Raw genomic sequence first — 27,073 nt, 5'->3', positions numbered from 1 at the left:
TAACGTGGTGTCAGCAGGGAAGATAAAGAGCACATTGCCGTTAGCATCGCCACCTAACTGGTATTAATCAGACTCAGTGTTGCACGCCACTTCCTGTGTATCCTAACGTACGCTGGATTGGTATTCCAACAAAGCTCGACAGTGATGCTAGATCGTAACGTGTCCTCACCTCCAGCGGGCGGCCGGAGAGTAAACCGAGGCGCAAACGCACACGGTTACAGTTGGAAAGGTGTCAGGTGGACCTGATGATCAGCGCCGTGCACCAGAGTAATAGATCTGTTTAGCGTTAATCAATGTCGCTCACGGGCTCATTGAGCAGTGCACTCAGCGTCCCGCTTTTGTGTCAGAGAAGCCTTTTAATCTAATTGGACATTAAACTCCTGTCATTATTTCTCATGCTGGGAGACGTATTTATGGCTCCCCCGCTCGCTTGTCTTTACCTTTTCATTACAGCATGCCAGTCTGCATCAGCCAACTCATTAAAGGAAATGAATCAAAGGAGAAAGCTGATGTGTGTCTGAAAAGTGTAATTTAATAAATGTGTGCGCGAGGCGGCACAGCTTCACACATCATTCATGTTGTTTACAGACTGCAGCGTGCTAGCAGGTGAGGGCATTTTAATAATCAAGGCTCTTTAAAAAGGCTAGCATCGCCGGCTGCATTTTAAAACAGACGCAACGCGGGGTTAGCGGTGCAACATCAGTGATCCCGGCTTGATGCTTCCGCATTGGCGTTCCTGCAGGAATGGGGCAGACGTGGCATTGGTTGGAAAAGATATAGAAAGACTTCCTGTTCCTCAAAATGGCCGCCTCTCAGCAGGAAACGGGGACCTTTTCTGTCATCAGACGCGTTCAGCTGCAACTGTCGGGTTGTGACAGTGATGTTCTTGGCAGCATCAGAGCTGCAGATTACAACAGCCAGGTGACAGAAATGACCTTGAGTGGGGACTTTTCCACCCCCCCCCCCCACCTCAGCTCCACTCTGACTCAGACACACCCACCTCTCACCTGCTTTCAATCAGCCTGGCTCAGTAGAAGGACTCCTGCTCTTGGCTTCTTCACAGGTGAGGCTCCAGCACTACCTTTAGCTCTTCCTCTGCCTCTACTTTTAGCTCCTCTCACTCGCACTGAAATTCCCACCTTGTCCCTGATCGTTTTGGCAATCTGAAAAGTTTGTCGCAGCGTTTCATCCCGAGGTCAAATGACCCTGCAAGTGAAATTGGCGGCAGGACTCGGCTCGGCGCCCGCTAAATTACCCGATGACGTTGATGCACCGCGGCTCTTGTGGCTGGGCGGCCTGTCAGCGGGTCGTCATCGTGGAAGCTCCGGGGCTACGAGAGCTGCTCACTTGGGTCTCAATTCAGCAAAGATTTTTGCTCCCCTCCCATAAGATTGGCCTTCCTGTCGGCCCCCTGAGACCGATCTCTGAAGGGTAGAGATTCTTGTTTGTATGTTATATCAGCGTCCACAAGAGGAGCAGATTCGGCTGCAGATTTCGGCTACTGTGCTGGCTAACACAGTTATTTACGGCCATATTTGGCTATACCTGGGGCGCACTGAGTGGCCTTATTATGGCCTTATTATGAACTCTGATAAACCCTCAGAGGGTCTCCAGCCCAGTCGCTGCTCCACCGGTGCCCTCCACCTCCCGCGGCACACCCCCGACAAAAAATGATGATGACACTGATGCCTGACGATGACAATATAGTCTCAGTTTATTTATACTTGTGGAGCTCGGAGCTGCTCAGATGAACTCAAAGCTGATCTCATGGCGGGAAGTGAAGGCTCACAGACGCGTGATTTGCGAACAAAGATTTATTTTCAAGAAGGTGTTTAGACCAATTTCTCGGAAAGAGCGGTCACTGGAGCAATAAATTTGGCCAACTCGCCAGGGCAGCATCGCCCATATTAACCACGGCGGAGGCAACGAGAGCAACAGCTTCAACGAGCCCTCTCCAGATTAGCCAGCGACTTCATTAGCGCCCGGACGTTGTTCAAGCCTGTATGTGTTGAAAGTTGTGACTATATAAAGGTGGATGCTGCATCGCGTCATTATTAAAACAGCAAAAAACATCGGCACGAAACAACCTTGTATATTGTATAACAGTGCACGTCTCTATAACTGATGACATCACCAGCCTTCTATTTGATGACATGAAAGGGCTTGTTTGTGCTAATCAGACATGGAACATTTTGCAAGCAACAAGAGGTGACGTGCACCATGCTGTTATTTTCAGAGCACAAAAGAAACGAGGGGAAAACGGAGCCCAGCAGGACGCCGCTGCAGATGGGTCGGCCTCACCCGTCTTTGGACAGGTCTGTGCAGCCTTTTTATATCCTCCTCTATGAGAAATAATTAGACCAGGGTTCTTGCTGTTCGCCGTCCTGTTGCAGGGGCTTTGCTTGCACAGAACGCCCCCGTCTGACTTCATTGTTGGGCCGAGCAGCAGAGAAAAATGTGAATGAATTCGGGCGCTTTCTTGTAAGGCGAGACCGCTCCAGAGCTGCATGTGACAGAGCTGGAAGGCAAACAGCTGCTCTCAAGGAAAAAGCCAGGGGGATGTTTAAATGACCTTTATAAGATGGCAGTTTTCACCACTTCCAACATCACAGCATCGTCCCCACGTGAAGGGGTCCATGCTGGCCCGCATGTATGTATCAGTGAGATGTTCCCCCAGAGCTTACGGTTCCGTTAGAGGGCCATTATATTGTTTAAAAGCTAAAGCAGATGAGGCCTTATAATGAGGAAGACGGTGACAATAGTGTGGCTGGAGGGTCTCAGAAGACTCCCCGAAGACTTGGTGCACACGCAGGCGAGGAACACCTTTTCATGGGTGTTTAAACAAGCACTTTAAATGGAAATGTACTTGACACTTTAAGAGATGCAATCATTTGGTGTTAGATTTGAACTCAGTTCTCCTCTAAATGTCTCCCTGTATCTCCCCCCCCCTTCCTCTCATCCTGCCATGATTTCTCACCTTTCTCTCCGCTCCTCCCCCCTCGCCACCCACGCTCTCTTGTTCTGGAATACTCCGGTTCACGGTGCGTTTTACAGTCTGTTAGTGTTGTTCTTGGGTCTTGTTCATTCTCAGAACCGTGGAAGTGCCCCAGGAAGGTGTGAGGAGGCACCTTTTATAATCTATTATAGGTTATTTACCGCAAGCCTGGCTAAAGATGGCTGATTTCCTATTTTCCCAACTGCAGAACTTTGGTTTCTCTACCTTCGGTGTCTCTAAACGGAATAACCACGACGGTATTAAACCTCACACATGCGCCTCTGCTCCATCGAGGCTGCAACTCCCCATCTGTGTGAGTGAATGTGTTAATGCATGAGCAGGTGGCACCTTGCATTGTCACCCACTCGTGTATGAACGTGTGACTGCACGTCACGTGTCGCGAAGGCTTTTAGTAAGTGCTCGGCGCCGTCCTCCTCCCCGGTCCTCCTCCCCGGTCCTCCTCCCCGGTCCTCCGCTGCTCTCCCATCTCTCGCCCTTCTTCGCAATCTGTCCGCGCATTACAACAATTACAGCCTGTGAACATTTCATTAACCTAATACGCCTTGGCTGGGACGGGGAACATTGTTGTGCTGAGCATACTGTTTTCCTCGCACCCTCATTGCACCAGCCCCTCCTCCCCTCGCTAACCTCGCACCCCCCCCCCCCCCTCTCCCGGCTGTCAGCTGAAAAGCAGCGAAATTAATTGTGTTTTTGTCCTGTGCCTTCTTCACAAATTAACTTATGAGACTTCCCTTGTACGGTCATTAAAGGTGGCAGTGATTCAGATCTTTCCCTGCCGCGTCTCGGGGCTCCGTCTTTGTGTGGATTCAAACCTGCTACCTGCTGCGTCCTGCACGTGTTCTTGATTCGGAAAGCGAAATCGCGCCGCGGTTGATTGCAGCTGTAACGTGAAGCTGCGCCTCAGAAAGGGGCTCTTGAAGTTGGACGTGCACGTCCTTTTACAGGCCTGGGTGAAAGCCGAGCGGGCGGTGACGAAGGCTGCTCCTCTGTGCGCCGCTCCTTTGTTCTTTCCCCGCCGTGGCCTGTCATTTAGAACAGTCTGTTCCACATTAACTGCTCAAGAGGTCAAACCAGCTTGATCATTAGCCCCGCACAGGGCTCAGTCTCCTTCCTGCACTTTTACACTTGTACTATAGCCCCCCGGACACCCCCTCAAATCCACGGCTGTTGTGATCTATGCCGTGTAATAGTGTCGCACTGCTGTATTCTATGGAGCAACATCCAAAAATACAAACTGGCGCCTTCACCTCCATCGCGGCTGTAAATCAATTAACCCTCACATGCATTATTAAAATGACAAATCACCTGAAATAGAGCTATTATGGTCATTTCTATCATGAATTCATAAACGTAACAATATGGTTAACAGCCTGCTCTTCTCTCCTCCTCTTTGGAAATGGAGCCTGCTCCTCCGCTCCCCGTGCCTGGTCAATCATATACACTTTGCATGGGAAATTAATTCCATTATTAAACATGGCGCACTTCAGAAATTTCAATTACCGATGGTGGCGTGAGGAGGAGGAAAGAAAAAAAGACTAATGCTTGCTTACTCTAATGCATGAATATTATATGAGGCCAAGAGAGCAATGGCGGCCGATGGCGGCAGCAGTCAAGAGTCTGCGGGTCCATTTATATACATGACTCCTGGCCAGATGGCCACCGCAGACAACAGGTTCATTTATGAAGTCTACTTATGCAGCGATGAAGAATAGAAATGGATTAAATTGGTCGAGAGCGCAGTGACTGGGAGCTCCGGAGCATAATGGCCACTCGGCGTTTTGGGTCAAGAGGTACAAAAGTAAAATGTTTCATAAGTGGGCAGCTGAATTAACTCCCCTGACCTGTTCGCTTCCTACGGCAGCAGTTTGTAATACAAAGCCCAGTGTTTGCTGCTACGGCCCGATTAACTGTTCCTCCGCGACACAATGTTGAAAAAGGCGCTCGGGGTTTTGTGCCGTCCGGAGGTGTGCAACATGAACGCAAGAGAAAAAAGTGGCTCGTCCTGACCCCCGCAGAGGACAAATCTTGTCATTTGTGAGTTCCGGGTTTGCTTTTTTCCCTGTGTTTTTGCCGACTGGAACTCTTTCCAGTTGGGTAAAATGTCCCCTGCTGCTATTGAGCCGTGAGCCTGAAAGGGGGAGAAAAAAGGTCAAAGCAATTTATACGTGACACACAGAGTTTGATAGCTTCGTCTTCGCCTCGGGGGGGCCCAGCCTGATGCTCTACGAAGTACACACGCTCACCTGCAGGCGGCAGAAAAACGCACGCCGGGGCGCGGCCACGTGCGCAACAACCGCCATCTGCATCAGAAACGGAGGGATTTAGCGTAGCTGCCTTCATGCTGCTGCTTGTCTTTGTGTGACACGGAGCAACAGCCTGACGAGGTTAAACAAAGGACTCATTTCTTATTCAAGAGCCGTTCCTACAGAATCTTTAATGACAGGCGCAGATTTATATCAGCCACTGTAGGTTTACTTTGGCCTGCAATGGAAATTAAACCACCATTAGGCCCATGTGATCTGGGTCGGACCCCCACGGCCCCTGAAGGCTCCAGCTAAGAGATTTCTGCCTTTCATAACAACATTAGCATCAACCAAGCTACCAGAATCTCTATTCTATGTTATTATCATCTCATCTAAAGCAGGTGTAGATTCACATCTATATAAATCAACGTGTCAGCGCGCGACAAAGGGGGGTAAAAAAAGAATGAAGACCTCAGGTAGCTTGACGGCGTCGCTGCCTGCTCCGAGCGAGACGTAACAGATGAAATCGTCCAGATGTGTCGTTATTTATTGTGCACATCTGCCTGGGTTAGGGGCTACAAGGCGGAGACGTGTGAGCGAAGGGACCGGGGGGCAGGAGCTGCCTCCATAAATACCCATCATGCCAATTCCACAGTGATTTATGGAGAGTCTCACCAAAGCAGGGAACAAACGACCTTCACACACGGCTATCAGAGGAAGATATCAGTGGACAGTGATTCCCGTATCGTCCCTCTGAGCCTCCAGGACACCCTCTTGGGCTGGCTGTGTGTCTGTGCTCAGGTGTGTACGTGTGTGTGTGACTGAGTAAAACTGACATTGAGCTGGTCCCCGGGTCAGAGGAGCGCTGCTGGTTGCATTCCACATGTCTGTCTGTGATCCTTTTACAGTTTGTTCCACAGAGCCAGTGGAAAGATCCAATAATTACCTTCTGATGTGATCTCTGCTGGCAGAATGCCCCCCCCCCACACACACACACACACACACTTTTATTAACTTCTTGTCCAAAAACTTTCGACGGGGGATGAAGCTGGCCTTGGCGGCGTGGAAGCGGCTGCACGCGACGGACGTCTTGGCCCAGCAGTGGCTCTGATTCCCGTCAGCCTGTCGCTCACCGGTCCCACCGGTCCTGGACGCAGGAGAACACGCTGCTGTTCTCACAAGTCCAGATGTCTCGTGTCACCGCTCTTTCCATTTGTCTCCGGCTGGGTCGTCCACATGCTCCGCCTCCTTCAAAAACTTTCCGTTCTGGCTTCCCGAGAGCGGCAGGACACGTTCTGGGCTTCGATGCCTTCGGTGATAGAAGATTCACACTTAACCCAGTGAGGGAGCCCTCTTCGCTATGTTGTGCACTTATTTGCTTTTCATTGTCAAACTCGGATGTCCCAGGTCTCCCTGCATGTCTGTCCAGACTTCCTGTCCTGCAGGACCATCTTGATCCCGCAGACAAACGGCAGAAACCGCTGGCAGGATTGTAGCGCTCGTTTGGATAAGCTGCATTTCCACTGGAGGAAAACTGCACTTTTCATGCAAATCCACTGTGCAAAGTCAATAAAGTGTTGAGGCATAAAGAAAAAGGCCCGAGAGGAAGCGGGAACGTGTTGTTACAGGGGCCCTCCGGCTACCGAGGCCTGCCTTCGTTCGACGATTCTTGTCGCAGAGACCGATACGCCTCTCGGATCTACGGATCAATGCTGCTCTCTGGTCGGAATTTTGGAGGATAATCGATATCGATAATCGATAATTCACCCTCCAGCCGCCGCGGCAGCAGCGGCAGCAGCAGCGATGTTCTCTGGTGTCAGTGTCCAGGGGACGAAGGGTCTGGCACGGCTCTGTCTCCTGTCCTCGTCTATGAATTTATAGCGGTGTGAAATGCTGCTGGAGACCCGGGTGTCTCATCTGTCAGCCCTCTTTACTGGAAGCTCCTGACGCTCCAGTCCACAGATCACGAACCCAATTAAAGCAGGCAATCTGTGTAAAAATTATGATTCCAACAGTTCGCCGCCATTGGCTCGGAGCTCATCGGGCTCCACCTTTATTACCATTACCAGTGCAACCTGGTCCCAGGGAGGACTCGGGTCATTTTTTTGTGATGCTTCATGTGATTTATTAGCCTCATATGTGCAGAAAAGTGGACAGAGGCTGCTGCCACTGCCTGCTGGGAGCAAAATAAACTGCCGCTCCATTATGAGCTCTCTGATCCTATGATGACAGTATGATAAAGACAGAAGATATACGGACTCGTTCAACTTTATCTGTGCTGAACTGGGAAGGGGGGGTCGTTTAAAGCCTTCCAATGAGGACACGCGGTACATCTTAACTCTGCCTTTCAACGTGGGTGTCACAGTGTAGAAACTGCTGTGCATGTGTGGAAGCAGGCTCAGGTCGGAGCAATCATGCCGTTCTCCTTGATTGCCATAGGATGTTTTTAGATGCAGCAATCTCATGAATACAAGTTATATAACAAATAGGAAGCCGCGCTGCCCAGGAGGGGAGGAGACGCCGCCATTGTTCCATTTCAAGCCTGTCAGTCTGACTGATGACTTCTGGGCCTCACATCACTCCTGTCTTTTCTTTTCATTGTATTTATGATTTGAAGTAGAGGAATTACAGCACAGACGGTCTGCAGCGGCGGCTACGTTTATTAGAAATCCGCCTTTGTCATCGGCAGGGTTCCGTCTCCTTTATTCTGAAGAGCATTTAAACAAGGCGCCTGCATTTGAATGTTTCGGTTCCACAGCTGTTTTTCTCTTTTCACCCAGCTCATATTATAGTAGAAATGCATATGATTCTTCTATTTCTTTCCTGTGAGCCTCCACTATCTGCTTGTTAACCACGAACAGATATGTTGTCCTCAGACAGGCTGCTGAGCATATTGCAGTCACACAAATTCCCCCAAACTGTTGTCCACTGTGATAAAATACCAAGCCCAAATGAGTTTCAGTGAGTTAATTTCCCTGCTAAAGACATTAATTGATGCCAAGGGCTGCCTGGATGGAAGGAACGGTGCATTAATCTATCAAAAACTCGGATGCGTGTCACAGGAAATTGAATATTGCACATGTAATTTATTAAAAACCTGCTAAAACACTGTTGGACTGATTAGAGACTCGTTCTGGAAGTGATGTTGTGCATCAGTCCCTGCCTTCATTCAGTCACACCTCCTCTCTCAACGTGTCCCATGATAGAAACATGACACATTTTTCTTTTTTTCTTTAATTTAGCCCCAGACAGAGTTAATGGGATGTAATGCTCCATTGGGTTTTTTGTCCATTTAATTGTCACCTCTCTGGTCCCTCCCTCAAACCAAACTTTCCATCATCTATTCTTCTGGGACGCAAGCCTGGAGGAACTCTTTCAGGTCCTGATTAATGGCTTTCGGATAAGAACATTGCTCGCTGGGTGATATAAATTTACAGCAGCGGGAAACTAAGCAGCCGGGTGCATGTATACAATTCTGACGGCTCCAGCAATGACGATTTCGTTTTATTTTTCTTGTCATGAGATCAATTTTCCAGCTCTGGAGATGAATTCAAGCAAAAGACGGCGGCCCAAAGTCACCAGGGAAGCTTGTCTAGAGAGCTGTCAGACAAATGATCACACATGAGCACCCCCACCGCTATTGGTAAAATAAATAGGAGATGTTAAGTCATTTTTACATAGGCAAACTCCCACGCGTGTGCACCCAGCCACTCACATGCATTAAGAGACCCATCTGGTAGCTGGTGCGAGTGTAGCACTCAGCGGACCCTGATTTCATTATCTCAGCTTGTTCTCTGTGACCCGGAGAAAAGTGACATCTGATTTACCTCAAGATCAATTTGTATGTAAATCAGTGAGAAACTGGAGGGCAATAGAGGGATGGCGACACAAAGGCTGTTCCGTGGCTGCTCAGGCAGCCTGGCAAGTTTTGGTTGCCACAGTTTAGCCCACAGAGACACTAATGGAGCTCATTGAAGTAATTCGTCCCTTCGGTCCACGGGCCACGACCTCCGAGTAGAGACCTGCACAGGCGACGCTGCTGCCTTTTTACATCAGCGGCGGGCAATTGATGTTATTCGCCGTTTAAGGCTGGCATAATGGTCTTCGCAGGGGCTGTCGATGCTAAAAACGACTGCAGAATTGTTGTGACCTTCGTACAAAAGTGGCATCTTGAAGAGGCCACGTGGCAATCATTCCTGCATTAGTGGGCACCCTGCACTCCCCTGCCTGTAAAAGATTACAGCCTCATTGAGAGAACACCTTTTTTTTTTATTTCTGCATGATGAATGCCTGCGCCTCGCAGATATTTTGGTCAATTTCCTCCCCCTTCATTCGAGACCCAAGCAGGCTCCTCCTGAACTTTAATGGATCGCATAAAGTGTCGGCCGGTGCCTGGGGGCGTGCGCTTCCCTCCGCCAGACAGAGCGCCGTTATCTTATATTTCCATCGCTGGTCCACGCCGGTGTGATGCTGTTATCTGACAGTATCTGACATTTTAATGGGCTGCTTCTTCGCTTTTTGATGTTATTACTGCAAAGATCAAAACCAGCTCATACGTTTCACTGAGAACTGTGATTCACAGCCTCAGGTGATGTGAGGAAATGGCTGTTTATTCTGTGTACCTTCATGGATGATCACATACGTGTCTTCATCTCTTTACAGAGGGAGCTGGAGATGTCTGTGAACATCTTACTTATTGCGTAATCTTCAGAAAGGGTGTGAGGATGAGCCCTTCCTCCTCCACCCTCCTTTTCAGTAGTTTTTTATTTTTAACACGCGTATCGTCTATAAATTAGGCTGCAGGTAGTTTCATTTCACCGCGTCATAAGCTGTGTCTGTGATTAAATGGCTACGGCAGCTCACGCAGCCGAGATGACACCAGCTGCACCTTTAGGACCATGGGAACTGACCTCACCCCTTTAAAGGATCCTGATTTGGCCCGTAATTAAACACGTTCCCTCTCTGTGGAGCTAGTTTGAACTAGAAGCTAGCAAGCTGCATCAACATCGGCTTCATTTGAATCTCTGCTCTACTCTACGCTGCAGCACATCCTGCACACACCCCCCGACACCTGCACACACACACACACACACACACACACACAGTTGTAATAGGCTGTTCCGCAGAGCTGTACAGAACACCGGCATGGTGGACCGCGTCCTCCTCAGGCCATTTAACTCCTGAGGTACCACTCACTCTTGCCTGCCCAGGGGATCTGTCAGTGCTTCCCGCCACACACACACACACACACACACACACACACACACACACACACACACACACACACACACACACAACACACACACACACACGCCCCTGTAAGGGCTGATGATGACCTGTTTCATTTTATATCAGCCATAAATTTCTCCATTAGCATCTCTGTAGGGCACCCAGAGAGAGTTCAAGCTCCTCAGGATGGAGCATTTTTTGGCTCATCACACAGGAACGAGTGACTCTTCTGCTCTTTGGATGAGAGGATGGACTTTGTCCCCCAATCACAACAGAAACACAAGCTCAAGGGCCCCTTCAGGGAGAGACAGGTTGAGAAACGGAGCAAAATGTGGCGATCAGTATCAATAATCAAAACGCCAAACGGCTGCAGTCGCAGGAGAAGGAATAGCTGGAAATCCAATTATTGGATTTGTTTGTCCTTGCAAAGATTAACAGAGGGAAAAAAACACAAAAAACAGTCTCGCAAAATGATTTTCACCCAGGCGCGGCGTGAAAGTCGCATTTCCAGATCTCTGCCCCTCAGAGCGAATCCAATAACGGCGGATCTCTGTTGGTTCATATTCGTTATTTTGCCGCTCGTGACCGGAGACGCTCAGCCCTCGTTTACACTTCTGTCTGACTCTGCAGGAAAGTTCGACCTCTTACAAAAACCGTCACCGCTTTCCACAACAAAGAAAAGCAGTCGATGGATGTTGCTCCTTGACACTGGATTAATCTCTCAAACTGTTTTGACAAGTGACCCTGTGGGGGGGCTACTAATGTTATGGTAAGGGACCCTATTTAAATATTCGACATCTCTCTCTCTCTCTGTTCCTATCTCTCTCTCTCCCTCTCTCTCCAAACCCAGTGATCTAATTATTGCATGTTAAATGGGCATCTGGTAAATGGTGCATATAATGATGCGCTTCCACAGAATTAAGTGCCTGCCTGCCCTGCTGCTGGGGCTAATGCACAAATTGGCCCTTCCTCTGTTTCCCCCCCGTCTTCCCTTCCGGGGGGGTAACACATCACAGAGACATGCCTCAGGTTCTTCCTGGATTGATGACAGCAGATCGAGGTGGCTTTCTCCCCGCTAAGTCTTCTTCTGGAGGAAACATAAAGCGCAAGAGGGTGCAAGAGGGTATAAATTCCGCACAAATAACGGTATATTCGCAACAATTACGGCACAAGTGAAATTAACAGGGGTTCGGTGACATTTACAGCGACTTAAATGACAAATTTACGATTATTCTCATTTTTTTGGGGGGGTGAAATAACATCAGAACCGATGTTGTCAGCAGGCCACGCATCCCTCATCGTGTAAATATCAGCGGTGAGTGCCATGTCGGCTCCGTGGCAGTGAAGCCTCCGCAGTGTCGCATGACATTTATCTATATCTGCTGCCAGAGAATAACCTTTCTGAGTTATGAGAGGCTGCCCGGGACCGCCTGTTCAAATGTCTTAACTCATCGGATCATTATCAGAACCCTGGGGAGGAGACTTAAGGGCACAATCTGTGATTTAAGCAGAAATAAAGAAGTATCCCCACGCTGCCAAAGCCAGGAATGCTAGATGATGATATTTATGTTGACGTTAAATCAAAATCACAGGTTATTTTCACACTTCTGAGGGTGTTTCTGGCTCTAAATTAAAGGCCACGCAGCTGTTTGAGCTCATAATAACCAGCATGTGGGTGTTCTGTGCTGCAGCTTTGTGTGAGGAGATGCTTTGTCTCCTTCACTACAGCTATAATTCATCGCTGTGCCTCGAGGGGGCGCTATTTTTACCATGCCATTAGGGAGAGACTGGGAGTGTGTGAGAGGCTTTCATTCTGTCTCTCACACACATACTGATGGAAATTTAGAACTCAAAATGTTTAGAAATGTGCACTTCCACCCTATCTGGATTCAATTTCCCCACTTTTGACGACTCAAAATAAAAGCACATGACCTTGGCCCCGGTGATTAATGACAGACTCGAGGATATCGCCTATGTTTCATGTCTCATTAATAGTCGGGACCATTTGTCATAAGCTGCACGCTTAAATTAGGCATCATTAACGACGGCAAGATTAGAGGATAAAGAGGGTTTGTAAGAAGGACTAAGAACATTTATTAACACGTTTTACACATGCGCTGAGCTCCGAAGTCTGCGCATGATCGCGATCACGAATCCACGAACATAAAGCGATTCATTTCCATTTTGATGAGCGTTTTGGAGGAATCTGTGAATTCGAACGCTTACGCCGGTGCCCGCCGCAGATGGGCCATAAAAGGGCCTCGTAAAGCACTAAGCAAACTATAATGTTTCACAGTTGTGTTTCTTAACCCCTGCCTGTGTAATTACCACATCATTTCCACCGAGAGCTCCAACATATAGGTACGCAAATAGAAACCGGTATTTAAAGATGAACAGAACCATACCATAAAGAGTAGAGCAGCGGTAATTAAAAGGGGATTAATTTTTGAACAAAAACAGAAGTCGGGAGCCCGAGTGGCGTGGCGCTGCCTCGCTCCCGTGCCTCGTCTGGCCCGGTCCGTAGGCCTCGGGGCGACGGGGAACCGAGCGGGGCCGAGGAGCAACAGACTGGAGCTGTACACTCCAGTGCTCCTGCACGCTGAGGGCAGCTGACGCTCGCCGGTGCTGACACAGACACATCAACGGCCCAGAGTCACAGAGAGACCGGGTCGCTCCAAGAACCTGCCTGTCCTCGCCACGTGTCTCACCTGTCTCCCAGGAGCGCCGCCAAGGCTCTTGGCAACCGGGACGCTGCATGGGTACATGCTTTGATGCGCAAAGACAAAAGGATATCCCACGTTCAACACACACACACACACAGTCAAAGCAAACAAGCCTTCCATACTTGGTTAGTCATGGTCCAACAGAACTGTTGAAGGGACCACATGTTCTAACCGCATGTATCGATCATGTCTTCTGACCTGAAGTGGCAGTTGCACCGGGTTCACCGGCTGTGCAGCCGCACCGGGCTGGATTAGCAGACAGCAGGCCCGACAGCTTGGCTTGGCGCTCTCCTGCGTGGCTGCCATCCTGCCTTCAGCCCTGCAGATGCCACCTCGCTAGTGGGCGCTGGGAACGTGTTCTGAAAGGTGATGACACTCTGCTGCTGGCCACTTCCTAACTTTAAAGATTCACCCTCCTCGTAGTAGCTGTTTACGAGGACTGTAAAGTTTTCACTGGCGCCGCTGGGCCCCCGTCGAGTCGGTATAAAAAAGGACGGGAATCGCTCCCGAGTCCGATCGTACTAGGTCGCAGTTGAAGCATGTCGCATCCAAAAAGCCACTGAGCAATTTTTTGCCGCTGCGGTAGATATCACACCGGCATTATCGCTCGCCAGGGAGCGTCTTAGCGAGGAATTTGCTGCTCAAGGTCGCTCTGGTTTACAGCGCAGACAACAATAACAGCGCCACAAACAAACAAGTCCGACATGGAAACCGAGGCCCTGCTCCGGTTCCTCGTGGGAGTCTGTATGTCTGCACGCACCACCGGGGAAGGCACCGCGAAGGTCACCTTCGCCGGCTCTCTCGCGACTTTACCTGCGCTCCACCGGCGAACAGGAAATCCATCACCTGGCGCCACCCTGGTAATGGACTCATTTTTTCCTGGTTGTCGGTGAGAGTCACGAGGGACGCAGGTGTGCGGGAGTTCCCGCGTGGTGAATAATTGACCCGGCGCCAGGGTCAGGGGACACGGGGAGGGGGTCATTGGGGCCAATGACAAAAAGGGCGCCCCCGAGCACGGTGGAAATGTAGGTGGACTTGAAATGTAAGATTACTTTTCCAGTTTTGCGTGAGTGAGTCTGTCAAGGCAGAAGGTAGAGTCATCCAAACTTGGGAATCTGGCTCAGAAATACCAGTTAAGACCTAAAAGTCCCAAAGTCCCCCCGTACCGCTGCAGAAATACCACTAAATTTCACATTTACACGTGATTTTTCTCATTTTTTCCCTTTAGTTTTGCATTGACGGGCGTGTTTAAACAGCATAAGGCACTTTTGCTCCTGCAGAACGCAGGAGAAAATAGAGCCGATTCACAGCCGGTTAGAAAGTCAACAGTCTTATTCCCCCCAGTCGAGCGCGGGGTGGATATTACCCGACGTTTTGTGGATATTAACGCTCAGCCCAGTCTTGCAGGGTATTTACCCACAGGCCACGGGGTCCCTGTGTTTATCCACGTGATGCTTGGTGGAAATCTGTGCATGGCAGCAGATCTGGCACACCATTGGGAAACAATGTTTGAGACCTGCTCTCTCTCTCTCTCTCTCACACACACACACACGCACACGCACACACACACACACACGCACACACACACATTTAGATATGTTGATCTATACACAAATATCACCTTTCATTTCCTTTATACCCCTTCCTCTCTTCTTTAATTATAAAGGGTTTTTAAAAAGGGAGAAATTATGAAGCCCACTGCAAAGATGTTGTATTTTCACGGTGACTCTGTGTGACCTAAGTTGCTATTAGCGCCGGTGCAAACACCAGAAACACGCCGATGAAAGATTTGCATTGTCTGTGAGCAGATTTGTTAGAGCGCCTCCTTATCTAAATGAGGAGGCACCTCCTGGCCCTCCTCTAAATCCAGCGCTGGCTAATGTAGCTGCTAACGCCACAAAAGCGCTCTGGGACAAAACAGGAAGCGTTCAAAAAAAAATAATGGGAGCAATATTCTAAAACCTGCTTGATAGCAGAATTACCCTTCTTGATTTAAGCCCCCTAATAAAACTGTGATTAACTGCCTCCTAAACCTGTCCAGCTTTTAAGTATTCCCTGACTATTAATCAGTCTAAGAGCCAAATAAAGAGCTTCCTTTCCTTGTTGATCTGCACCTTCTGCCGCTGTTCCCAGAGGTGTAATAAACTCATTTGTTGTCCAGAGTTAAGATTGTCCTCTGAATCTTTTGTAATAAGGCTGTTGCCGCGGGGGCTTCTGCTTTGCTTTTTGCATATAAGGGTTCTCCCGCTCTTGATTAAAGGAACATTCACGATTAGCTTGTTGCTCTGGGAAACAGAAACATCCCAGGCCCTGGAGACAGCTCCCCAACTCTTGTTTCATCGGCTCACGATAACGCACTGTTTTCAGTGAAAATCCAGGATTGAATATAAAGAATGGAGCTGTGCAGCAGCGGCCTTCTGCTGGGAACTGTGAGTCAGCTTTCTGAAAACTGATGATTAATACAGGCGTCCTGTTCAAAAAGATCTGATCGACACAAACGTAGGCGCAATATTATACATCTGATTAAAAATATTAATATGGAGGGTCTGTGGTTCATGTGACGCCATAACACAGTGAGTTTGTGGGAAATGATAATTCTTCTAGAAGAGCTCTTAGACTGGAGGCCCAGGCTGCCGAGCGCTTCGTGATAATCTACCTTATCGTGTCCAGCTGTCTGTATGGAGCCCAGCTCACAATGCGCTCTGTGCAGAGACCCCACACTGAGGCGGCCGCGACCGCGTCCGCTGAGCCACCGGCTGCAGGGACGAGCCGGCCAGCTCGCCACAAAGGGGCCGTTCCAGAAGATCCAGCCGGCGCTGGCTGGATAGCAGTGAAAGTTTCTCCTAAAGAGGAAGATGCTGAGCTGCTGCTCTGCTCACGAGGGGCGGACAGAACGGGCACACTTACAGTGCCTGATCCTGGCTCTGACTTTATCACATTTGGCCGCGAAAGCCGATTAGTGGATTTCAGCGCGGTCTGGTGGAGCGGGGACGGTGCGGCTGTCTTAGCTCTCCTCCCAAAAGAACTTTTCCGGAGGAATCCAAAAGACTGAGAAAGCTGTGAAGTAATGGGAGTAATGGGTGTAGGGTGAGGGAGGGAGGATGAGCGAAGGAAGTGAATCATCACATCCAAGTGGGAAAAAAAAGGTTCTGTTAGAAATAACGTCCTTAAAGTGAACTGACCAACAGAAGAGTCTCAGATGTGCCGACACGGTGGCCAATTTCAACACACGATATTGTCGTGCCATTCCTGTGCACGTGTGATGGATGCAGCAGCTCACGTCCTGTCCAACGTGTTCCAGACGCCCCGAAACGCTCCGCGCCGTGGTTGGGAAATACCCAACAATAACATAAAACATACGCAGCATGTGCACATCGCATTAATGCAGCGCACGTCCGTCCAAATGCTGAGCCAGTTCCCCGTCATCAGCATGTGGACACGACGCAGACGCCCCGACTGGCACCAGTTTGGATGTGATAGAATTCATGAGGACGCTTTGTGGAGTGGAGGTCATAAAACTGCCATTGATTTGCATCTTACTGGTACGACAACAGCTCGTGTCTGCAGATATACGGGCCTTCAGTGGTCCCCCCCCAGGACTAAAATGCTTGTCTGCGCGCGCTGCAAATATGCTTTTATAATGAAACTGAGCGTCTCTGCCCATTATCGGCGCTGGAGCGGCTCATCCTCCTCCTGTAATGGAGCGGACTTATCTTGGCGGTGGCTTTGCATGAACAGAACAATGGACCCCCCCCTCCCCCCGAAGTTACCGGGACTGTAGAGGATGGTCAGAGACTTGGCGCTGTGGCGTGGGAGGAGAAGCGCTGGTTCGAGGTTTCCTTCTGGGCTGTGACCAGATTGTAATGGTGATTAAAAAGGTAATATTCTGACTTTACGCAGCTGTTTGTGCTCCCAAAAGACAGACTTGAATTGATAAATCCAACAAACACATTAGCCATTCAGACAGCAACGTCTAGCTCATCTGCATAAGTTCGCAATAGAGATATTTCTCCCTTATTGTGAGGCAAAGAAGCTATTACAGGTATTAGAAAAGTCTTTGTCATAGATTAACTTGTCCCAACTATAATTATTTACAAAGCAGGCCTGTACAGCATAATAATCTCAATCTGCTGACTCTGCAACCATTCATTTGTATTTAAAATACTGGTATAGTGGCGCTGCTGCCTCCCAACCACCCTCTCATAGTGCACCAGATGGATTTGGTAGGTCGAAAATGGGTTTGTTTGCACCGCGGCCTGACGCTGGCGGTAGGACAGACCATCAGCCAGCCTCTGCAACATTACACTCAAATAAATTACTCTTTTAAAAGCAAGTCCCTGCTGTAAAAATCATCCCTCTGCGCTCAGGATTTAACAGTACTAATAGATCTTGCTGCAACAGTAGACCTTTAGCAGGTCTTCTGAGCATCACTCATGCTTTCCCTCCCCTCCAGTGAGCGTCAAAGTGCTGCCACGTGTAAATAAGACCATCTGTCTCCTGCTGCGCCGCGAAGAATTCAGCCGCCGCTGTGGAAGCGGATCGGAAACTCTCAACAACACCTCATTTATTTAAAGCAGGAATCATCTCCAGTAAAAAGAATCGTTATCGACGAAGCGACGTGTGAGATTTCCTCCTGTCATGCCAATTAAAAGCAATGATGTCACCAGATTATAGTTTTATAAGCACTAATTCAGCTCTGCTTGGTCCATTTCGCGGCCCCCCAACAGGCGTCGGTTACAAGGGAAGAAGGGAAATTCCAGCTTTTTGGCAGATAGAAATGCAGCTTCACTCACGCCAGGCTCGAACGTTGCAGGTATGGGATGTTTGACGTGTGCATCTTTGTCTTATGGTGGACATTTGATCAATAGGTCAGCTGGACTTTGACATTGGTGCCAAATGTAGATGAAATTACCTGGAATTGTTCTTCTGGTTCCCGCCGCAGGGGGACGGTGGCGGCCTGGACCCTGACTTTTGAACCCTGACCATCAGTGTGATTTTCTTCCTCACATTAAGATCTTTTTTTTTTTAAAAAAAAAAGACAAACTCCCTGAAGAGAGCAGACATTTGGACCTGGAAGTGGTTCCAGACTCGACTCTCACCTGCGTTAATAGTCGATGGAGTGTTTTTGGTGCAGAGAACTCACAGCTTCTCTCATCATCGACACATTTCCACAACGTTCTAAACAGGTGTTGCGCTTTTAAGGCTTTTACCTGTTAATGAATCACATTTGCGTTGGCTTAATAAAGAGAGTCGTGAGCTGCAGCCTGTTTCTGTGGTTGGGAGCCACTAAGTAACATCTTTATTCCCCTATTGATTTTAGATTTGAGTTTTTTCATTTATTAAAGAGATTTACTGAGCTGTAAATGCCTTCATACAGCCAACCATAACAATGCATCACATGACAACCCTTCAACACTTTATCATAAACAGTTGCACTTTAAATGCAGATACGCTTAAAAGGCACCAACAGCTCCAACAACTGTTCCAGCCTCCCGGATTTATGCAGGAATCAATGACCGTTAATGAATTATTCCTATATTTAGTTTTCAGTGTAAATTCGACCTGTTGGCCTCTTCTTTGACAAACGTCTGAAGCATCCTCAGGATGAAATACTCATTACCCAGATTGGATCTATAGGGGAGTTGAAAGAAAAGGTTTGCATTAAAGACCTCCAATTTGTTTAATTAACTCAGACATTTTCTTTTCCCTCATATCATAACATCAAATTAAGGTTTCTTTTAATAACCCAGTCTTGTTTTTCCAATATGAAAAGTTTCTGACTGTCAGGCGAGATAGGTCCTCTTAATTAGTCGAAACTGACTCATCCTGCAGTGTTATTGTGTATAATTAATAAGTCGAGTAGAATAAGTGGAACATGGTGTGTGGGAACAGGATCCCTGAATTAGAAAAGTGGAATAAAAATGTCAGGATTCTGTTTCAGGCCATCGTGAATTTCTGCTTTGTCGCCTAATCCTCACCTCAGAATTAACTTTTCATGCAAGCTATGCTGCGCTCGCTCTGCACTGCAGTGTGCTGAGTGTGTGTGTGTGTGTGTGTGTGTGTGTGTGTGTGTGTGTGCTCGCGAGAGAGAAAGACACCCTTAACACACCTAATTGCCTAATTGTTCTTTTTTCCATAGAAAACTCCTAATCTTTCCCATCCGTGGCTGTTTTTATGGACCACTAATTGATTCACTCTTCCCATCTTTTGGTTCCCGTATCAAGCCGGCTGTCAGGACGGGAGATGGGAAGCACTGACAGATTCACTGCTGCTTCAGCCGATCTGATGTGTGGAAGAAAGTGGATCATCTCCCAGGCTGCAGGAGCGAGGCGCGTCTCTGCCGAAGAACTCCTGCCATCAGAAACGCGGGAAAAGCAGGAGGAAGAAAAATAATGTCATCATTTCAGGTTGAGCTGCGCTGCAGAGAGGATGCAGCCTCCCTTTAATCACCGATGGTCTTCAGCTATATTTACACAGCCATTTCTGCCACTCACACGTGGGAAAAGATCAGTTTGCGTGACATTCACCCTCAGCCTTTAAGCATCCTTGGTTTTCCATGAGCACTTTTTGCCTGTTTTATTACCTCAGTTTATTTACATCCCTCTGTGATTGATGAGATTTATTTATATGCTCGGGCAGCTCATTTGACTCTCTAATAATGTTAAAACCTTCGGTTAAAACATGTAAACTGGAAGGATTTGTGGGTGTTAGGAATGGACGTCCGTGACGGCTCATTTTCCCTTTAAAAAGCTAATGTGCTTCACTAAACGGGCCCAAAATAAATGAGGAAACAAGCAGCCATAAATAGGCGGAAATGGCAGCGTGATGAATGCGAGCGAGTCAAGCTGCAGCAGGACGGTAACGGGATGACAATAAGTCACTCCTGGACAGACTCACACCCGGGTTTTCACGTGGCATCACTTTTAATATTCCGGAGACACAGTAACTCAGCTCCTTCCTCCTCAGTCTGCAGCTGCTGCGGCGCATACTTCATTAGAGGGCATAAAACTACACTAGAAACAACAGTAAAGTTGTAATCTATTGTGCCATAAACTTCGCCGTCCTTTGCGAGCGCCACGAAGCGGCGAGCGGCTCCAGTGAAGGCTTTAGTGGAACGTCCTCTTGGCGGTACATAAATTAGCAGGAGGACGCGCTTCGGCTCGGTGTGGGACATTATGCAGAGACCGGACCCGTCGCTGCCGCAGCATTATTGGGATTAATGCCGCGTTTCCCATCCTGGAGAAGTCGTCCTGAAAACGCCTCTCGTCCTTTCGCTCATGCAGCCGCTTTGACCTAATTGTGGCTCCTCTCGGGCCCCCACTCATCAACGCTCCCCTTGTGCATTTAATCGCCAGCGCTTGTGTGGATTTGACAGCGCGTGTCCTGTTGGGTTGGAGGTCTGGGGCTCATCTGTGCCACACAGCCAGTGTGCACCCATCAGCCGTTGCCGTGGCGCCGAGGACCAGCACGCATCCATACTGCATGATGCTGCGGGCTCTCGCTGCCTGCTCTTGCAAGAGCCCTTAACGAGCAAAGTCACTGAGTTATTTAAACTGGGACAATATGCAGTTACAGGTTCTCCCTGCCTCATTATGCCGTCTCAAAGTTTAGACCAAATGTCGGAATTCTTGAAAATTCCCTTTTATTACTGCTACGGAGGGAGTATGAGGGAAATGAAGTGAGCATGAGCTGGCTGGTTCCAGTCCGGTAAACACTCATCCAACAGGAGGAAATGCAAAGGTTCAGACTTGAACCTCAAGGTGGCAGCCACCCCCTCTGGGGGCGCCTCGAATCACCCAAAACACCCCGACAGGCACCCAAATAGGACCGACTGTTTATTTCAGTTCATCCCTTTAAATATCAAATGTGCACCTTTCAGCATATTTTGGCTTCTGGATGCTAAAATTGATGCCTGTCCTGGAAAAGGTTTGACGTTTTCCAAATAATCAGGATAGAAAGAGCCAGTTACGTTAACGTTACATTAAGATCCTTTTCTCCTGAGAGGCTCAGGTTAAATGGTAACTGTTTTATATTTTGAACATTTCCTCCTGCGTGTCTGGCTGCGCTCGGGGCTTTAAACCCTCAGCCTGTGGCCAAAAGCAGCTGCCTCATGTCTCCTTCACTCCTCTCGGAGGTTGATAAAAGTGTCCAGAAGCTCATGACGACAGTCCAGAGCTGAAATCTGATCCAACCTGCTCTCCAAACCTTTTCCACGGCCATCTTTCAGAGTACGAGACTCAAAAACAGATCCAACATTTAATGATTTTAGAGCTGCACGCGAAGAACCGATTCTCCTGTGAACACGTTGATCTCTAAATGTTTTTAAAGTATCATTTTGCCTTTTTCCTCTCGCCGATATCATCAGATGGCAGCTGTACGCTGCGATTCCAGCCCATCGGGAGGGTGACAGACATGCAGAGCACACACACTCCAAGAAATTTCACACTCTCAGGCAGCTCTCATCTTAATATTCAGCAGGGTCAGGCTGCCAAGAACCAGATAAAAAAAACAGAAAGGCAGAAAACATGCACAATGTGCCATCTGGTAAATTATTGTCCTCCATTCAAGCTGGAGTTTTCCCACAAACGCAGCCTCGGGCCGGAGGCGAACGGTCCCAGCGACACCGAACAGGTCGCACGAAGGAACAAATGGATTTCTGTAATAAAATCTTATCTTTCTGCCAGTTCTGAAGGTCCTGTAAGGAGCCTTCTTCACCAAAGCCGCTGAACATGAAGTTAATATTCAGGCAGGAGCGATTTTGGTTTGCTGATGTGTGGAAAAAAGGGTGATCCCGGAGACGCTCCGGTGCTCGGATATTCCAAGCTGCAGGATGGCCACCCGCCTGAATTCCTCTGGTCTTGTTTTGCAGGGTTGGGAGATTCAAACGTGACCCATAATTGGATGCAAAGGGCCCAGGAAACCGGCTTCTTTCCCCCTCAGGCGAGTCTCTGATGGACGAGCAGGAGGACGGGACGGATGAGGCGGGGGGGGGGGACCCTGAATGCAGCATGCGAGCGGTGGGAATGAGGTGGATGCATCTGATTTACATTTGCAGCTTTTAATTGCCTGTTTTTGAGTCAAAATATGGGAACTTTGTAGCTGTTTACATTGCCAGCGCCTTGTGTTCCTCTCCGATTAGGAATTCTCGTTCCGTTTCAATCGTCAATCACTCTGACAGTGTGAGAGCAGGAAGTGCAGCTGCCACAGAGGGGTTTTATTTATTACTCCAAATATGGCTTAAATTATAATTAAGGGAGCCATGGCACCTAAACGGAGGGACAAAACAGTTTCTGAACACTCATCTCTGGATTTACAGCAACAAACATGATAGAATTCCCCTAAACAACATCCCATAATTCCACACCTGAGTGAAATGTGGTCACTCGCGCCTTTGTGACGGTGACACCGAGTGTTTACTGACAGTGTTTGATGTCCCCTAAATCAAATGGGCTTTGCATGAAATATGTCACGCACACACACACACACACACACACACACACGCATGCATCAGGAGTGGAGATCTGGAGATTTAGAATATGATTCGGAGCTGGAAGGATCTTGGAATCCCTGTGATGCAGAATTTAAAAGAAGCCTCGGTGACACACGATCTGCTGATGGAAACGTGCCTCAAACCCGGAGCCTCAAACCCGGAGCTCTATAAAAAGATCAGACCTGGGATCATCTTCAGTTCAGCCTGAACAAACCTTAAAGGGAAATCCCACCAACTCCACGGCTGCACGTATTAAAAGTCAAGTTTAATCCCAGAATGAAGAAAAGAAAACCTCCATTCTCCACAGAGACGGAAGTCTGGTTATTATTTTCATTAGGATTTCTTGTTTAAGGTGCTTTTACTATTTTTGGCCATTTTTCTCTGGATCTCTTGGTGATTTTTCCTGGAATTTCAGGTCCACCACTTTATTCTTCTCACATGGATACGTTTTAAGCTAATCTTTTGTTGGGGATTAGGCTTTTATTTTGAAGGGATAAACTCAAAGTGGTCACAATCAGGTGAGTATTTTAATATATCTCCGTCAGGTGGAGCGGGCACACGTGCAGACACTTCCTGTGTCACACACTTCCTGTGTCACACACTTCCTGTGGCTGCACGTGCCGACAAAGCGGGAAAACAACAGAACTGAAGTCAGAACTCAGAACCTAAACTGGCAACCCGACTGATGTCTCGAAATGAAAGCGGCGAGCGGCGCCGCTCGGTGACTTTGGAGGCGGTTGTGAGAGCTGAATGACAGAGAGGAGGCAGGGAAAATGCGAGCGAACGGCGTTTCCCCCCAGGACTCAACATCAAAGCGTCACCAACAGGAAACACAGTTAATCTCCCTTGTCTTCCTCCCCGGTGGGGTACTGAAAGCACAATGAGCAAAAAAAAAAAAAAAGGGCCAAATGCACCAGGTTTGTAAAAGCAGAGATAAATTGCGCACAAGCAAAAGTGCACGCCGGTGAATCCAAAGACACGGGCTCCATTTTGTCTCTCACGCGTGGATTAAGCTAACGGCGGCTCCGGCTGCAGCCTCCTCTTTCCTTTCTCTGAAATGTCTACTTCAAAATGCTTGTCTCCCTCCCCTGGGATCGCAGATCTGTGAGTAACTGTCTCCAAGTGTTTACAAGCACGCCGAGGAAGAATAAATTCCAGCTTTCCACATATCAGAGCGGAATCCAGGCGTGACGCGGCGCTCGGAGCTGCACTGACAGAGTGGAGGACCCAGCCCAGCTTAATGGCCCTGCTCCTCTGAAAGGAAGCTATAATTAAAGCTAAGTGAGCAGATGCTGAAACAGAAGCTTTTTTAGATAATAAATGTGGTTTTGAATTTAACACCTCGGGGAAGAGGAAACTTATCTAAATGACCCCGAGGCCCCGGACACTTCTACAGTACGGCGTAATGCTGTAAGAGGCGGTGACAACACCCTCCTCCGCTTCCCCTCCACTCCCAGCCCGCTGGCTAAGGTTGAAACCCTTCTGTCTCCGGAGAGATTAAGTTACTGCACTTAAGTGTAGCAGCGCTGTTGATGAAACCGAGACCGGCGCTGTTTTCATTGTACCTACAAGGCAGCTAACGCCAACAGCAGGAGGAAGTGTGGGAAAATGAGAGTCATGAAAAAAAGACTTTACTGGCGACGTTTGCTGGAGAAAACTGTGGAAATGCAAAGTGTTTACCGGATTTAATGAAGGAAAATGTTTTAGCTTTATTAGCTCATGCTAGTTAGCGATATAGCTAACAATTGAGATGGAGAGAGTTTACTTTGAGGTGGAAACAGACAAAAATGCACAATAACGCTGGAGAACGAGGCGTCACTTTTAGGTTTCTTATCATTTTTCTTAAATTGAGAGTTGCGGAAAGACCCCCTGCTGACCTGGCGCAGAAATCACCCACCCTCTTACCCAGAAGACACCCCAGCCAGAACCTCCTCCCTCCTGTCGGTGAGCCTTAAAGAGAAGCAAGAGTCTCCCAGCAGAGCTCGTCTCAGCAGGGGTCCTCTGGAAAGCTCTCGGGCGCTAATCGGATGCAGGAAAACCAAAAAGGAAAACAGAATAAAGCCTCCTTTTGTTTTTTCTCCCTTCGCAAACTCCCCCCAGAAGTTCTTCTTGAATCACTTCCGTGATCTTTTGTTTTCACGTGTTTGGAATCACCCCACAGATCGGAGCGTCCAGGTGCTACACTATTCCCCTTCCCTGTGGGTAAATATTCCTCTCCCAAAAAAAGGAGAAAGAAAATCAACCTCATTACGTTGAACAAATTGGATTTGGGAACATTTGCTTTTTGCTTGTTATGGTGTTTTGATTTGTTCGCTCCCTCCGTGAAACAGCGTCCGCTCATTGCCGCGCATTAAATTCCAGTCTTTAAATAGATTTATGGAATATTATGCTGTATGTTCAGCGTATAAAAAGAAATCCCCACTTTACAAAATCTCCCATTAATGGTGTGTTTTTGCTTTTACCTTTTGACTGCAGCTCATTTGCCAAAGAAATGCGATTAAGTCCCGTCTTTCCTTTAGCTGCACGTTTTTGTTTGCCAATTTAAATCCGTACCTATGCGGAGCGTTTTATGAGCTGCATAATTTAATAAACCGTGACTGTGTGTTTATGTGTGTTGTGTTTGTGTGGGGGGAGCCAGATTGTGCCAGTGTGTGTGTGTGTGTGTGTGTGTGTGGGGGGGGGGAGTTATTGATTTACATTTTTCCTGCTTGGTTTGCATATCGCCTCCCTCTAGCAACAAGCTAATAATGAGACAAGCCGCTCGATTTTAGAGGCAGTAAAGGCAACACACAAACACACACACACACACACACTCACCACGCGTGACCTACTGATGCACAAACACACCTCTGCACACACACCACCCCGGAGGTACCACAGGCCTCTACGGTGACCGGACCCTCCTCACCCCCGCCGTTCTCCCTCCCCCATCTGTGCTGAGCAATGGGGCTGGGCTGGAGTTTAGCTCGTCGACCCCGCCCGCCGCTCGCCACCGAGAGCGCCCCCCCCCACCGGGATGCTCTCTGGGAAACGTCTGCGCCACTTATTGGAATTTCCGTGAAGCGTTTCGGGTTTCAGAAGAACGCGATACGGCCTTTTAAACGCGTCCTGTCGCGCCGTCGTTGAAAGCTGAATTCAACTTTGGCCACATTGTCCCGACAGCTCTCAGATGTGTGTTTCTCCCTCCAGGCGGCTCATTTGTGCGTCACCGGAACGCTGAACGGAACGTTTGGGCCCTTTGTTGTCCTGGAAGGGGACGTTTCTCCTGCAATAGCTTCAGAGTGGAATGTGAAGAGCTGTAATGGATTCCTGTGGAAGCCTTCGTAATGTGTGTTTACAGTAGCTTTCTGAGTCTCACACACACACACGCACGCACACACAGTGCTCATCAATCATTGTTAGCAGACAGAGTTGACGTCCCGCTCGTACATCATCTCGCGGGCCTTCACCTCGCTGTAATTCAGACGCCGGACGTGCATCTGCGGCGGAAACTCGAGGCCGTGCAGAGGACAGCATATGGACAGATCAAAGCAGCAAAGAAAGGGGGAGGGGCTTGGGTGTCTGCGCCATCAACAGACTTTAAGTGAGTTAGATAAAAATGCGATGGGGGAAAAACTCTCAACGCTTGAGGTTGAACAACAAGAAGCACTTTTTGGTTGACTCGCGATTTTCAGTTTCCAACCGACGACATGTGAGAACCGCTGTGGCTGACGTGCACTCAGCAGCACGTGCACTGAGGACATCTGGGGCGGGCCTGTCGGGGCGTCCGTCAATATCTGCGATGATTCTTCACCATTCCGGCCTGGTGATGCAAACCGACAGAGGTCTCCTCATTGATCACCTACGAGTGGCTTTCAGCCCATCAATACTCTTTAAAGCACCACTTAAGATGGACAACATATGTCTCCCTGCTGTCTCGCCCCGTCCCGCCGGCAGATACCCACAAACCTACATAAAACCACGTAAAGCCTGAAATATGAGACGCCGAAATGCAAAAGAAAAACTCAAGTCAACATGAATAAAGTCATCAGAGGAACTGAAGTCGCTGCTACCGGCAAAAAAAACACAGGCAGACGCGATATGGAGTCACACAGGAAGCGTTTTTTCAAATCGAGGAGAGGTTTCGTGATCAATACAGTCGCGTGAGACGGATGAGACGCTGATTGGCAATAGCTCAGGGTAAAATGTCCTCTGGTGATGAATCTGCTGTCGCCTGACTGACAAACACTTCATTTCCCCCCAAAAAGAAGACAATAATGCTGGATGTCAATTAGCTGGGTTCGTTTCTGGTGTATCTCTATGTCCTCAAGTCCCATAAAGCATGTCGTGGAGATGAATTAGCTGATTTACTTCAGTTTATTAACGTCTGCAT

The 27,073-nt window shown here is 48.5% G+C and overlaps 1 long non-coding RNA gene across 1 annotated transcript; it reads left to right on the top strand.

Moving 5' to 3' along the window:
• Positions 1–359: 359 nt before the first annotated feature.
• On the top strand, positions 360–25,305 carry LOC130517165 (uncharacterized). Its single transcript, XR_008947647.1, has 4 exons — positions 360–1,063; positions 2,237–2,315; positions 22,081–22,239; positions 24,554–25,305. It is a non-coding gene; the product is annotated as an uncharacterized LOC130517165 (long non-coding RNA).
• Positions 25,306–27,073: the final 1,768 nt, after the last annotated feature.

Source organism: Takifugu flavidus, chromosome 20 (assembly GCF_003711565.1).
Source record: "Takifugu flavidus isolate HTHZ2018 chromosome 20, ASM371156v2, whole genome shotgun sequence".
NCBI classification, from domain to species: Eukaryota; Metazoa; Chordata; class Actinopteri; order Tetraodontiformes; family Tetraodontidae; genus Takifugu; species Takifugu flavidus.
Note: the sequence above shows the minus strand (reverse complement) of the source record. Positions and strands in the feature narration are given on the sequence as shown.